We start from the raw sequence: 13068 nt of genomic DNA on the forward strand, positions 1-13068 counted from the left end.
TGCATGTACAACTTCATCCTATAGCCATTGACAATCAAGGGGATCCCTTCCTCATCAATGGTTTTGATTTGGAAAACTCCATTTTCATGACATTTTTCTACTACGTATGGGCCTAACCATCTTGTCATCAATTTTCCTTTAAAATCTTTGAACCTAGAATCATATAACAAGGCCCAATATGCTTCTTAAAAAACATTTTCCTTGATATGCTTATCATGCCAGACCGTCCTTTGCAATTGTATAACTTCAGTGTGGAGGAGGGTCTACATTTTGAACTCATCCAAGCCATTCAATTAGACAAAATTTTCTTGTTGTGCTTTGGTGACATCTAAATCCATTTGGGCTACCATTCTCAAATTTTTATATTCAAACCAAATAGAAAACATACCTTTATTCCCATAAACCAAACCATATGGAGTGAACCTAGTAGTTTTCTTCCAAGTGTTGTTATAAGCCCAAGTGGCCTCCACTAATGTGTCTGCCCAATCTCTCCTGTTGCTACTCACAACCTTGGTGAGGATGCGCTCCAATTCCCTATTTTTAACCTCTACTTACCCATTTTCTTCAAGGTGATAGGAAATATATGTTCTGTGTTGGATACTATGCCACCTCAGGAGATTCTTAATCAAAAGTAATGTGAATTAAGCCCCCTCATTAGTGACTATCTACCTTGGATTCCCAAACTTGTAGAAAATATTTTCCCTTAAGAATTCAGCCAGTTTCTCCTCTATTTCTTCTTTGATAGCCTTTGTGTCAACCGACTTTGTCATGTAATCAGTGTGCACAATGATGTACGTTTTCTGCCCTTATGGTGGATCAATTGGCCCAATGAAATCCATGCCCCACTTTTCAAATGGCTCTAAGGCCACTTGAGGTTGTAGAGACATCTCATCCTTGGGTGTGGGTTTCCCCATCCTTTGGCAGTGATCACATCTGCTGGTATATATTCTTTCATCTTGATGGATAGTGGGCCAATAGTAGCTAACTTGCAAAGCTTTGAAAGTTATTTTCTTGGCAGAAAAATGACACCCTTGGGCCCTTCATGGCAAGATGAGAGGATTTCAAAGACTTCCTATTCCTTGAAACATCTTCTAAAACCCGATTTGGTCCACGTTTGAAAAGATTGACCCCAATCCAAATGAAAGGGGCACTTTTCCTTACAATTCTACTCTTCTCACTAGATGACAGATTTGGAGGAAATCTCCCAACAACCAAGTAGTTGTCTATGTCAGAAAACAAGGGAGAGAGCACTGAGATAAAAAAATGTGATCATTCAGAAGTTGATAATCGACCATCCCTTCATCACCTGTAGGAAAAGTAAGTCTAGACAAAAAATTTGCAACTACATTTTCTTTTCCTAGCTTGTCAATGATATTCAAATCATATTGTTGTAACAATAACAACGATGTAATGATCCCAGCATTCACACCATGATTACTCATCAAATATCTAATAGATGCATGGTAATTATGCCCAAAATTTTGGTATGTAGTGATGTAGTTCCTCAATTTGTTTAAGGAATGCACAAAAACTAAAATTTCTTTTTCAGTGACAGTGTAGTTCAATTTAGCCTTAGACAAATTTTTACTAATGAAATAAATGAAATTAGGTAACTCATCATATATTTTACCTAAGTATTCCCCCACATCTTTGTCTGATGCATCAATATAGATATGGAAGGCAGAGCCTGATTGGGACCGCTAAGTATGGGTGCAATTGTCAATTTCTCTTTTAATATCTCAAGGGCCCCTTTGAAGCTACTTGTCCAACAAAATTCTGAGTCTTTGGGCAATAATGAAAAATCCTTGATAAACCTCCTATAATAGCCAACTATTCCAAAAAAAAACTCCTAACATCCCTTTTCTTTTGAGGGGTAGGCACCCTTTTGATGATGGTGATCTTGTTTGGGTCCACTTGTATCCCTTCCTGAGATATTGAATGGCCAAGGACAATCCTTGCATTCATTAATAATTCACATTTCTCAAGACTCAACGAGATTTTCATTTAAATGCATTTTGTGAGGAATTTACCAAGATTAGAGAGAGCTTCCAAGAAGTCACACCAATGGGGAGTGAAATCATCCATGTAGATCTCCAGTAAGTCGTGAACAAGCTCAAAACATATTCTCAGAAATTCCCTTTGAAAGGTGGTAGGGGCATTGCATAGACTGAATGGGAGGACTCTATAGGCAAAGGTACCCCAAGGACATGTGAATATAGTCTTCTCTTGGTCTTGAGGGCTGATATGGATCTGATTTTAACCAGTAAACTGATCTAAGAAAGAGAATAACTTCTTCCCTGCAAGACCATCTAAAACTTGGTCAATGAAAGGCAAATGGAAATGGTGATTCTTGGTGGCCTTTCTGAGTTCTCTGTAATCCACATAGATCCTCCACTTTGCTTTATTCTTTAGGACTAGGACTAGAGGGGACACCCACTCACTATCCGAGATGGGGTATATGAACCCTGCATCCAACAACTTTTGTATTTCTTCCTTTACTATGTCCTTAAGGGCTGGGTTCATTCTCCTCTAAGGCTGGTGCATAGGTTTGCATGCCTCTTTGATGTAGATGTGATGAGTACAAATTGAGGGATGAACCCCCTTCATTTCTTCATAGTCCCAAGCAAAGGCATATAAGTGGTCTCTCAACATCTTGCATAATTTCTCTTCTTGTTTGGCTAAGAGAGAGCAGCTAATATTTAAGGTTCTAGTTGGGTCAAACTATATAACTTTGACATGTTTAGGTTTTGGGTTTACTATGCATAAGTTAATCCAAGGACTACTTTTAGATTCTTTCACTATCTCATCAAGAGCAATGGTATTTGGGAGTGGGTTTTGAAGGATATGGTTAATGAGGTCATCTTCATCAGGTTTCCCCCCTCCTATAACAACATCTAGGGTGCAGGTTGGGTAGGATGTTGTATGGTACACTTCATATTCTTTGTCATATTCTAGCTGCAAGGGTAATTCATGCTCAATGGATGGCTGAGAAGAAGGGTAAAATACCAAGTGTTTAGATAAATGTACATTCTTAATGGTCATGTTCCCAACCATGCAACTAATTAAAGCATCAACAGTGTCTAACCATGGCATTCCCAAGATGAGAGGATAGTCATTGAACTTGGTTTTGGGATGGAGAACCAAGAATTCAGTAGGATACTCCCTAGATTCGATGGAGACCATGACATCCTCAACAACTGCCTCAGGAGCTACTATGAATCTATTGGCAAGTTGCATCACCATAGTGGTATTTATCAAAGCTCCTTGGAGGTTTAGCTTTACCATGGTTTCTTTAGTCATCATATTGATGGAATCCCCAATATCAGTCAGGGTATGAGGGACAATGATGCAATCAATGTGCACATCCACTATTGGAATTATACGGTCTAAATATTTTGGACAAATTACTCTCTCAAAAATCAATGAAATAATTGACCAATAACATTGATGGTGGGGTTGTCTCTTTTTCTTCTCCCAGGGTGTTTGAAACATTTATTCTTGATAAGCTTATTATAGATGGGAACTTCCTTGATAACCTGGAGAAGGAGTATTTTAACACAGAGATTCACCAATTCTTCCAGGATTTCGATCTCTTCTGGGGTGTACTGACTAGGGTGGATTAATCTCTAAGAAAAGGAGGTGGATTTAATTGAGGGGTTCTCTCTTCCTTTTCCTCTTCTAGCTCTTCATGTGGAGATGGTGGATGGTTATATAGAAGAACTCTTCCAGACATAAGTTTGATCTATTGGATATCCACAACATAGGTAGGGTAAGATGTCTCTCCACTCTAAACATGTTGTGACTACTTGTTATTCGGGTTCAGATTGGGTTGAGAAAGAATATGAGGTTACTTGGGTGTATAAGGATGAGTGAGTTGTGTTTGAGGTTGAGGTGGAGATAATAAAGCATGAGTTTGATTGAGTTGAGGTTTCCACCCTTGTGATGGGTTGTTCCATATAGGAGGTTGGGGATCGTATGGCTAAAATGGTTGATTGGAAGGTTGAGGATGATATTGAGGAGCATAGGGCCAAGACAAAGGTGTGGACCATGATGGATGGGTGGAAGAGTACAAGGGTGGCAAGGTTGCATTCTAGTTTGGATTGTAATAAGAGTAAGATACACCTTGCATTATTTGTTGGTATGGCTGAGGTTCTTGAGGCCTCCTTTGATTTATAAATAAGAGTTGGTCAGCCCTAACTTTTACCCCTTGGTATAAAACTTTTAAATTAGGCAAACAAGTGCATTTATCTATAACATGGTTTTCGTCATACACTGATCATATCTCTATGACATTTAATGGGAATTAATTCTTAGGATGCCTTATAGTGCACTTAGGGAAAGAAATAGCTTGGCCTCTCTTTGATTACTCTTGATTCCTCTTGATCTACATGGTATCTATTTGCAAAGAAAAGTTATTCATAATTTCACTTTTAAAACCCTCCAACGTGTTCCCAATCTCATTTTTTATGGAAGTTGTGGAAGGCGAGGAACTGACCAGGCCTTGACTAGCCTTACCCTTCTTTCTATCATCCCTAGAGTGATTCTTGAACACAATTTTAATGTACTCATAGGATAAATTACAGATATCCCCCACATATAGCATGTTGAGGGTCTCCAACATGTCCTCCCTAATCCCTCAAAGAAGAACTAGTTGAAATGTCCTACAACTGAGTTGAAATCTCTCATCATAGTCTTCTAGGGATTCACTAAGTCCAAGAGTCATTCTAAATATTTCTTCCTTGGTTTCTTTGTACCTACAATAATCCCTATACTTTTCATTAAAGGCTTGTTACATTTGAGACTAGGTAGTGATGTTACCCCCAGGCAGACCCATAAACCAGTGCAAGGTTGCATCCTGTTGTGGCCAGCAAAAACCCCCCTTCTTATTTGGTGTTATTACTAATACTAAATATGTGGGGACCCTTAGTCAAAAATTTAAAAAATCAACTAGTGCTTATATTTTCTTTTTCAATAAAACTTACCATCTTAAACTTAGGAGAAAACCCTTAAAAAAATCAAAAAGCCTAAGTTTTATGGTAAAGTAGCATTATTCCTTGGGAAATATCGCATCGCAAAAGGATCATGAATATCCCCTTGCAATCCAAATTCTAAAAATGTAAAATCGAGATATGGGACTACGGACATATATCTCATCACATGCGTCAAACACTGCTTCCATTGAAAATTTTTAAACTGCCGATATGCGATGGCACATATCGCAAATTGCAGGAAACAGATTAATGAAAAATTTCATATGCCACGCTCCTGCGATATCGCGATATCGCGATATTGTGATAGAGAAATTCTGCGATATTGCGATAAAAGTGGCAATGTGATAGCACGATTATGCAATAATGCAACATTGTAAGTTTGCGATATAGCAAGAAAGCGATGTCATGATTCTGTGATGTTGCGATCTGTGATATTGTGAAGCAGATCACAAAATCGCAAATCTTGTGGGCTCATGGTTCAAAAAAGTAGTTTCCATAAACCGAGACCTGGTTATGCGCTTTAATGCCAATTAATGAGGTAGTTTCCAATAATTAATGGAATAGGGTTTCGTGCTTATCAAAAAATCATTTCACATAAGGTGTATTTTATATGTTTTCAAGCATTTAAATCTTTCCCATCACCTTTCCTTATTATTATTCTCACTTCACTTGTAAATTACAGGAACGAAGAACAGAGAATGATACAAAGCAGTACGCAGGATATTATGGGAAAGAAAGGCAAAGCCCCGAGCTCTGAAGAGAAGGAAATGGAGCCCTTGTATACAGACACCGCTTGCAACCGAGATGCTGGTAATGCTACCTAGGAAGGCATGTACAACCTACTTGAGGAGGAGAATCCCAGAGTCATGGAGGTCGAGGCTACTGTAGGCTCGCACAGTTCCTCCGAAGCATCCCTTACAAAGCTAGCTTGTTCGTTCTTACACAGGATAACGGCGAGGCTGAAAATTCTTCCATATACGGACATGGTTAAATTGATACTAGGCAATGTTGATTAGAAATAGACAGTTTAAGACTCAAGGTTAGGGACTCATTGGCTCATTTCCTGCAGAAGATTTAGAGCTCATGTATCATTTACCAGAGCCACAAGCCACTTATAACAAACAGTTCATGGAGAAATTTGCAAAAGAAAATCAAGACTTGGCAGAAACCACCAAAGACTGGTTGAGGGACGAACTACTAAAGAGGATAAATATGGTATGTATAGTACTGGTTCTCTCACCTCCCCATATTGCTTTGTTGCTGCCATGCTCTGTAGACTTTTTGGAATGCTAGACATTAACAAATTTTCATCCGAATGGCTACCATTATTAGATGTTGCCATGGATGCTACTATTGTGGATTGGGCTAAAATATTGTCTGATAACCTAGTCACGGCCATTGTAAACTACCGATCTAAAAGAACTATCTCTCGGAGAATTTATCTCCCTTTTTACTTATTTGCTTATGTGATGGATGGGATATGTTATGTTTCTAAGTTTCCTGTGATGGGTTGGAAATGGACGACTCAGGACCCCTTACCCATTCATATCTATTATAAAGGATTTTGGGACTCTAAGTTAACTCCGCACTTCTACAAGATTTGTCATGGAATCATGTTGCCCCTGTACAAAATGTTGTATGATAAAAATGGTCCAATATGTTCTCTTGAAGCAGAAGTAGACATACTCCCCGTCGTTAGATGGTTTGTGGAAGAACTGTTTACATATATCAGGGTATTCGGAAGTTCTGCTTCCCCTCACGTCTTACCTTTGTATGTCCCTGATAAACTCATGGCACGAGAAATTGCTTATCAAACTTGTGGAGCAGGAGGTTTGACTAAAGATTTGAAAGATAAAAAGAAGGCTATTTGGCTACAATTTCCTGTAGCCTATGGGGCCTTTTCACTATTTGATGTAGGCCATGCATTCACAGAAGTAAACAACATAACATGTTTACAATTATTCAAATTTTCAGCAAGAGCTTTCGACCCTCATGATATTGCTAAGAATTTTACTATTGCACTCAAGATAAAGGTGTTTTCTGGAAAAGATGATCTTTTTGATGATATATTCCAATAGAAAAATACACTTGAAGAAATTTTGCTTTCGGCCCAAATGCAATTCTCTCCAGCAGAATTTCAAGACTTTAAGATATACAGGGAAAGGAGATTAGCTAGTATCCCCTTAGAAAAACTACGCCTGGAACCTGAAAGGGAACCAACTCTGAGTATCAGTCCCAATAGAAGTTCAAGCACCGACAGGTATAAATCTAAGTCTAGAAAAGAAACATCTGAACATTCCAAAAGATCAGAAAGTGACCATGGTAAAAGCGAGGGGTCAATAAAGGATACCACCCAATCAAAAGAGCTCCCACAGCAACAGCTTTTACCTCTCCACAAACAGATCCTCCCCCTCTCATCATTCAACCATCAACAAATAGAACCGAACTAGATAAAGAATGGGAGACCTTCAATGAATTGATCAATCTAGAGGGACCAAGTACAAAGACACCTACAAGTGATGTACAGGCAATAGAAGATATAATCACAGGAACAATTAGCAATGTCCCAGAGATGGAATATATTCCCATCACCCCATCCTCTGAACTCATCCTCAAGATATAAGAAATCCCTCCTCTTGATGTATTCTATTGTCCACAACACAAGGCAGTAGTAAGGAGACAAAGTAAGAAAAGGAAATTGGAAAACGTGCTCTCTAATGAGGTAGAACAATTAGACGTCCTATGGCAAGATCCTACTACTGATCCCACTGAGAACCTCACCAAATTATCGCAAATCGCAGGAGCATATGCCTCTGCAACCATTGACAAAGCATCTGAGGTACATCAACTGCTAAAAGAAATGGAAGACTAGATACGAGTTTTGCAACAATAGTTGCAACAAGCCAATGCCAACAACGAAGCACATAAACAGCTTGAAAAACTACAGTAGGACTTCCAACGAATGCAGATAAGCTACCAGAATAGTTTGGCAGAGAAAGAAAAATAGTTGTGGGATATGCAGGAGATGAACAAGGATGACCCTAAAATTATAGAATTCATCTCAGAATCCATTTCCTTGAATGATCAACTACTGTAGCAACAGGAAGCATTGTGCCAAAGAATATCACAATGGAACTCTTACTGTGAAATAAGCGATAAAATCACTAATCAAGTCGTAGATTTACGAAATTATTATTATTTAATTGATAAACGAGTTACTGAGTATTTAACTTGGCAAGAAACAGAGGAGGGAAAAAGAGCAGGCGCACCAAGGATCAACGACAATCACAAAGAAATGCTCTTTAATAAATTGGATGCACAACTTAGGGAAGTAGAACGAGTAGCAGAAGAAGCGGCCATGGAAGCAAACAACGTCATTGATTGCATAAATGAAAATTTGCATAGAGCAAACTTGATCTTAGAGGCCACTCCAGGGTATCTACCAAAGGCACATCAACTACAGGCAGACTGGAAAAAAAAGGCCCAAGAAAAGGCAGAATCAATCCAAAGGTTAACCAAGTTAAATTGGGATTCTTACTGGATGTACTTGGTAAAACCACACAGCGAGTGCATGACTCTCAAGTGTATCATCAATTCTTCCGAGAAGATGGCGCCAGCTCTTACCGATTCTATTTCCTCAGCACAGCTGAAATCGGAAGTCGGCCAGCCGACTCTGCTCAAATAGATGCTGAACGTGTGCGATTTCAAGGATCACATACACAGTTAGTTAGTAATTTTAGTATTTTTAGTTTTAATTTAGTTTTATTTTTTTCTCAAAGTAAGGTCAGTCATTTAAACCACATCCTACATTTTTGTAATAAGTTATGTTTAGGTTTAGTTAAGTAGTATTTAAACCCTTCTCATGCATTTTGAGAAAGGTCCTGAAATTTGTCCAAAACTTATCCCCAGAACATGCACTTTTGTACCCTCTGAGAAGGTTTTGATGAATGAATGGAACATGATTTATTGATATCTATATTTAATATCTTCTACTAATGTTGCACTTTTGTACTCTTAGTGGATGTTGGATTAAGAAGAGATAAATCATTATCACTTGAAGCTCATGAGTAGGACTAGTTATAAATGGTACTTCTATCTCTTAACTATTTCTACCTTTTGTGTTAAAAGTGATATTCAAGTTCAGTTGTTTATATATTAATGTGTGAATGCTTGAGTTATCATTTGGCACTTTTGTATGGTGATAGGTATTTATTTATTCTTAATGTATGAATAGCTTATTATGCGATATGTTTTTCACAATTGTTTTGTCTAACTTTTTATATGAAGTGGTTCATCTTTATTGAATTCTTTTCTCATAGAAGTTGAATGATCTTTATTACCAATTGTTATTTGAAATCATTTTAGATCGCATAACAGAAGGATCACACCCCGGGTTAGTGTAGAATTAGATGTTTCTATTTATTAGAATAAAAATTGCATGCTATTAGATTAGATTAGAATTAGAGCATCTCACTTAGGAAATTTTAGAAAGGAAATATCAATTCTTCACACACACACACACATAAATTGGAAAACTGGTTCCATATCCCCAGTCGGACCCACTACACCAAACAGAAAAAGAGATGCTAACCAAGGTCCGGACTGGGTGGGTATCCCCCTTGTTGTAGACCCAATTTTTGAGGCTTCAACACATCCTTAAGGGTAAAGGGGAATAGCTCAAGATTCTGGTCATCAGAGGCATAGTCATATGTCCTACAGACAACAATAAAATCAAACATGAAGGTATTAGGATCCTCAGAGATTAAGCCATGGAAGTGTCGAAGAGCACTAGGGCTTATATTCTTCTGTTGGGTGCGGGATCCCACAAGGGATGTTTTGGGGCTTAGAGCCCAGATTTTGGTCACAAATTGTAACTCTGATATAAAGACTCTACATTTTGTGGGCGCGGAGTGCGTAGCTTGTAAAAGAGTCATAGGATTGTCTGCCCTCAATTTTTTAATGTAATGTCAGCTATAGAGATCTATCCATGGTCCATGGGATTGTATAAATAGAGCGAGGCTATAAGTAGTTAAGATATCAATCAATCACGACAAGGATGAAGAGTTGAGTAATATTTGTAGTGTAAAGTCTAGCTTTTGGTCATAAAGTAGGAGAAGGATCTATAGTTGAGTGCGCAGAGGCCCAGTAGTCCGCAGCTAAGTGTGTGAACCCCTGCAGTTGAGTACGTAGGGTGAGTCAAGTCTGTAACAATTGGAGCATTAATAAAGAGAATTTTTCATATCCATTCTGTGTATTACATATTTATTTCCTGTTTTATGCATCTGTTACATTGAGTATATTGGGTATGAATTGCATTTCTACTATTTATATGTTGTGCGAATATATATGAATGTGAGAGAGAATATCTGGTTACATGAAGTTAACTAACATATTTAAGAAGATAAGTTAGATACGCTGGGTAGTTTAGGGAAATCACACAGTTCGCTGCCATAACAGCGCGAAAGCATCTTAGACCCTGGTTAGGGCTACATGAAAGGCGATTATAACAAATCGCGAAGGTCTCATAGGTCAAAATAGCATGTGAAGTGACCTGCACAAAGGTAGGCTCAATTGGACTAAATCGACACCTCAGACATCTCAAGGGTGCAGAAACTTAGTTCCAGCATCCCCCCATACTGTAGAAAATTTGATGGTAGTTTAACCTGATAATGGAATATAAATCAAATCAGAATACTATAACCTACTTCTACTATCAATTTGCGGAAGCTTAAAGATTGAGCTAAACAATATAACCAGAAGAAGAAGAATCAATGCACAATATACATGAAAATACTTTTGGGAAAGCCTCAACTAAAAACCCCACACTATTGTATTATCGTATAGGTGGAAATACATAGGAATTATACAAAGCCTTAGTTCTCACAGCTATCCAACTCTTAGTACAATCCCCACAGATGCTCACAGGAAATCTTGGCTTCTCTCCATCCTTCCTCTCTGCCCTCCAAGCTCCTATTTCCTTGTGCTATTCTTCTGGGATGATTCACCTATTACCAAGTGGATGATCTGTTTCCAAAACTATACAATCCTCAAGGATTAAATCCTTGACTGCATGCATGAGTTTTCTCTTTTAGATAACACATGCAACTGATAGTACACTATCCTTGACATTAATCTCAACTAGGTCTTTCTCAAAATAGATATGCATGAGTTTCTAATGAGGGAATATTCAGTTAACTGGAGTAGCACTAGTTGAATGCATGCATGCATCAACTAACTGATAACTCACTATTATTTCCTCAAACAGTTTGGAACTAATTTAACTGGAATTAACTTAGTAAACTGAGTTAACTAATTACAACTCAAATATAACTCAATCTTATCTCCTTAATTTAAGGGATAACTCTTACATGACTTTAGAAAGACTTCTAACTTGAATTTCTCCAACTAATTAAGTTAAAATAAATTAATTAATTATTTCCAAGTAGTTGTTAAGTCTAAATTCGATTTTAATTCACAATTTAATTCAAGGACAAATTAAATTGGAATATTCTTGTTTCCATATTTCAACGCTCCCTCTCAACAAGAAATGGATTATCTACCACCCCGATCCTGTCTCTATGGAACTTGAATTTACACTTTGACAATGCCTTTATCAAAATTTCATCATCTTTCTCCTCTGTCGAAATATACTACAACAACATGATCCTCTCGACCTATAAAAAGCCACAGGCAACAAAGCTTGCCTTATGCTTCTCCACACTACCACCAACATCTTGATTTACCTTGTAAAGCCAACGAGAACTCACAACTGACTTGTTCTCTAGTCTCGGAACCACGTCCCAAACACTGTTACGAACTATGGAGTCATACTCCTCCACCATAGCATCAACCCAAATAGGTTTTTGCACTACTTCCTCAAAGGAAGTGCTCGGTCTCAACACATTCCCTAGCAAGGGCTATGTATCGAGTGTACCTCTCACATGACCTTCTCTATCTGCACTGAGAAGATGGTGCTCCCACATTCTCTCTCGCATCCTCCAACAACCTATCAGCTTCTTTTGTGTGCTTCTATCCATCTTTGGAAGACTCTACTTGAGTGGATGTCTCCACTCCTGGAACCTCTACATGTGGTTGCTCCACATCAGTCTGAGGCTCCTCCTCCTTAGGAATCAATAGTTCCTCCACAACCTATAGTTGGAGCTCCCTCTCAAGGGAAACTCATATGGCCTTCTTCTCATCAAACTTGAGATCTCTGCAAACCACTGTCCTTCGACTAGTAGGCAAGTACACCTGATAGTTTTGAAGTGTATCATTGTACCCCACAAATATCCCCAACTCTACTATCATCTCAAGCTTCTTCCATGCATCCTTTGTCACATGGAATTATACTGATGAGCCAAAGATCCTGAAGTGACCCACATCTAGTCACTTACAGGAGAAAGCTTCCTCTAGTCTCTTCATCCCAAGTATGCGATGTGGGCTTCTACTTTGCAAATAGACCAAGTTGTTGCATGCCTCAGCCCACAATTGAAGTGGTAGGCCTTGGTCATGCAGAATTTCCTGCCCCTACAATAGTTATGTTCTTCCTCTTGGCCACCCCATTCTGGTGTAGGTTATGAGGTGCCGTCAACTCTCGTTTAATTGCTTCTGCTGCACAAAAGTCCTTAAACTTTTAAGAGACACATTCTCCACCATTGTAGCTTCTTAAGGCCTTGATCTTCTTCCTTAACTCTTTCTCGACCAAAGCTTTGAACCCACAAAGCTTTGTGAAAGTTTGGTCCTTTTTCTGCATGAAATAAATCCATCATTTATGAGAATAGTCATCAATGAAAATCACATAATACCTTTTCTTCACTGTGGATGTTGTCGAGAATGGTCCACACAAATCAGTATCAAATCGCTCTAAGATAGCTTCTATTTCACTGTCTTGATCATGAAAGGAAGACTTGGTGTACTTTCCCAAGGTACAACCTTTGCATGTGTCAACTTGCTCAAGTTTACCTTTGGGAAGTCTTGTAGATATCTGTTGCATTATCTTCAAAGACCAATGATGCAAATGGCCCAACCGCTTGTGCCACACCTCGTGAATATCTTGGATTTGCACCAATTTTGCTTT

This window comes from Pinus tabuliformis, chromosome 5_2 (genome assembly GCF_031772625.1).
Source record: "Pinus tabuliformis cultivar Carrire ecotype Pingquan chromosome 5_2, CPIR1, whole genome shotgun sequence".
Lineage (NCBI taxonomy): Eukaryota > Viridiplantae > Streptophyta > Pinopsida > Pinales > Pinaceae > Pinus > Pinus tabuliformis.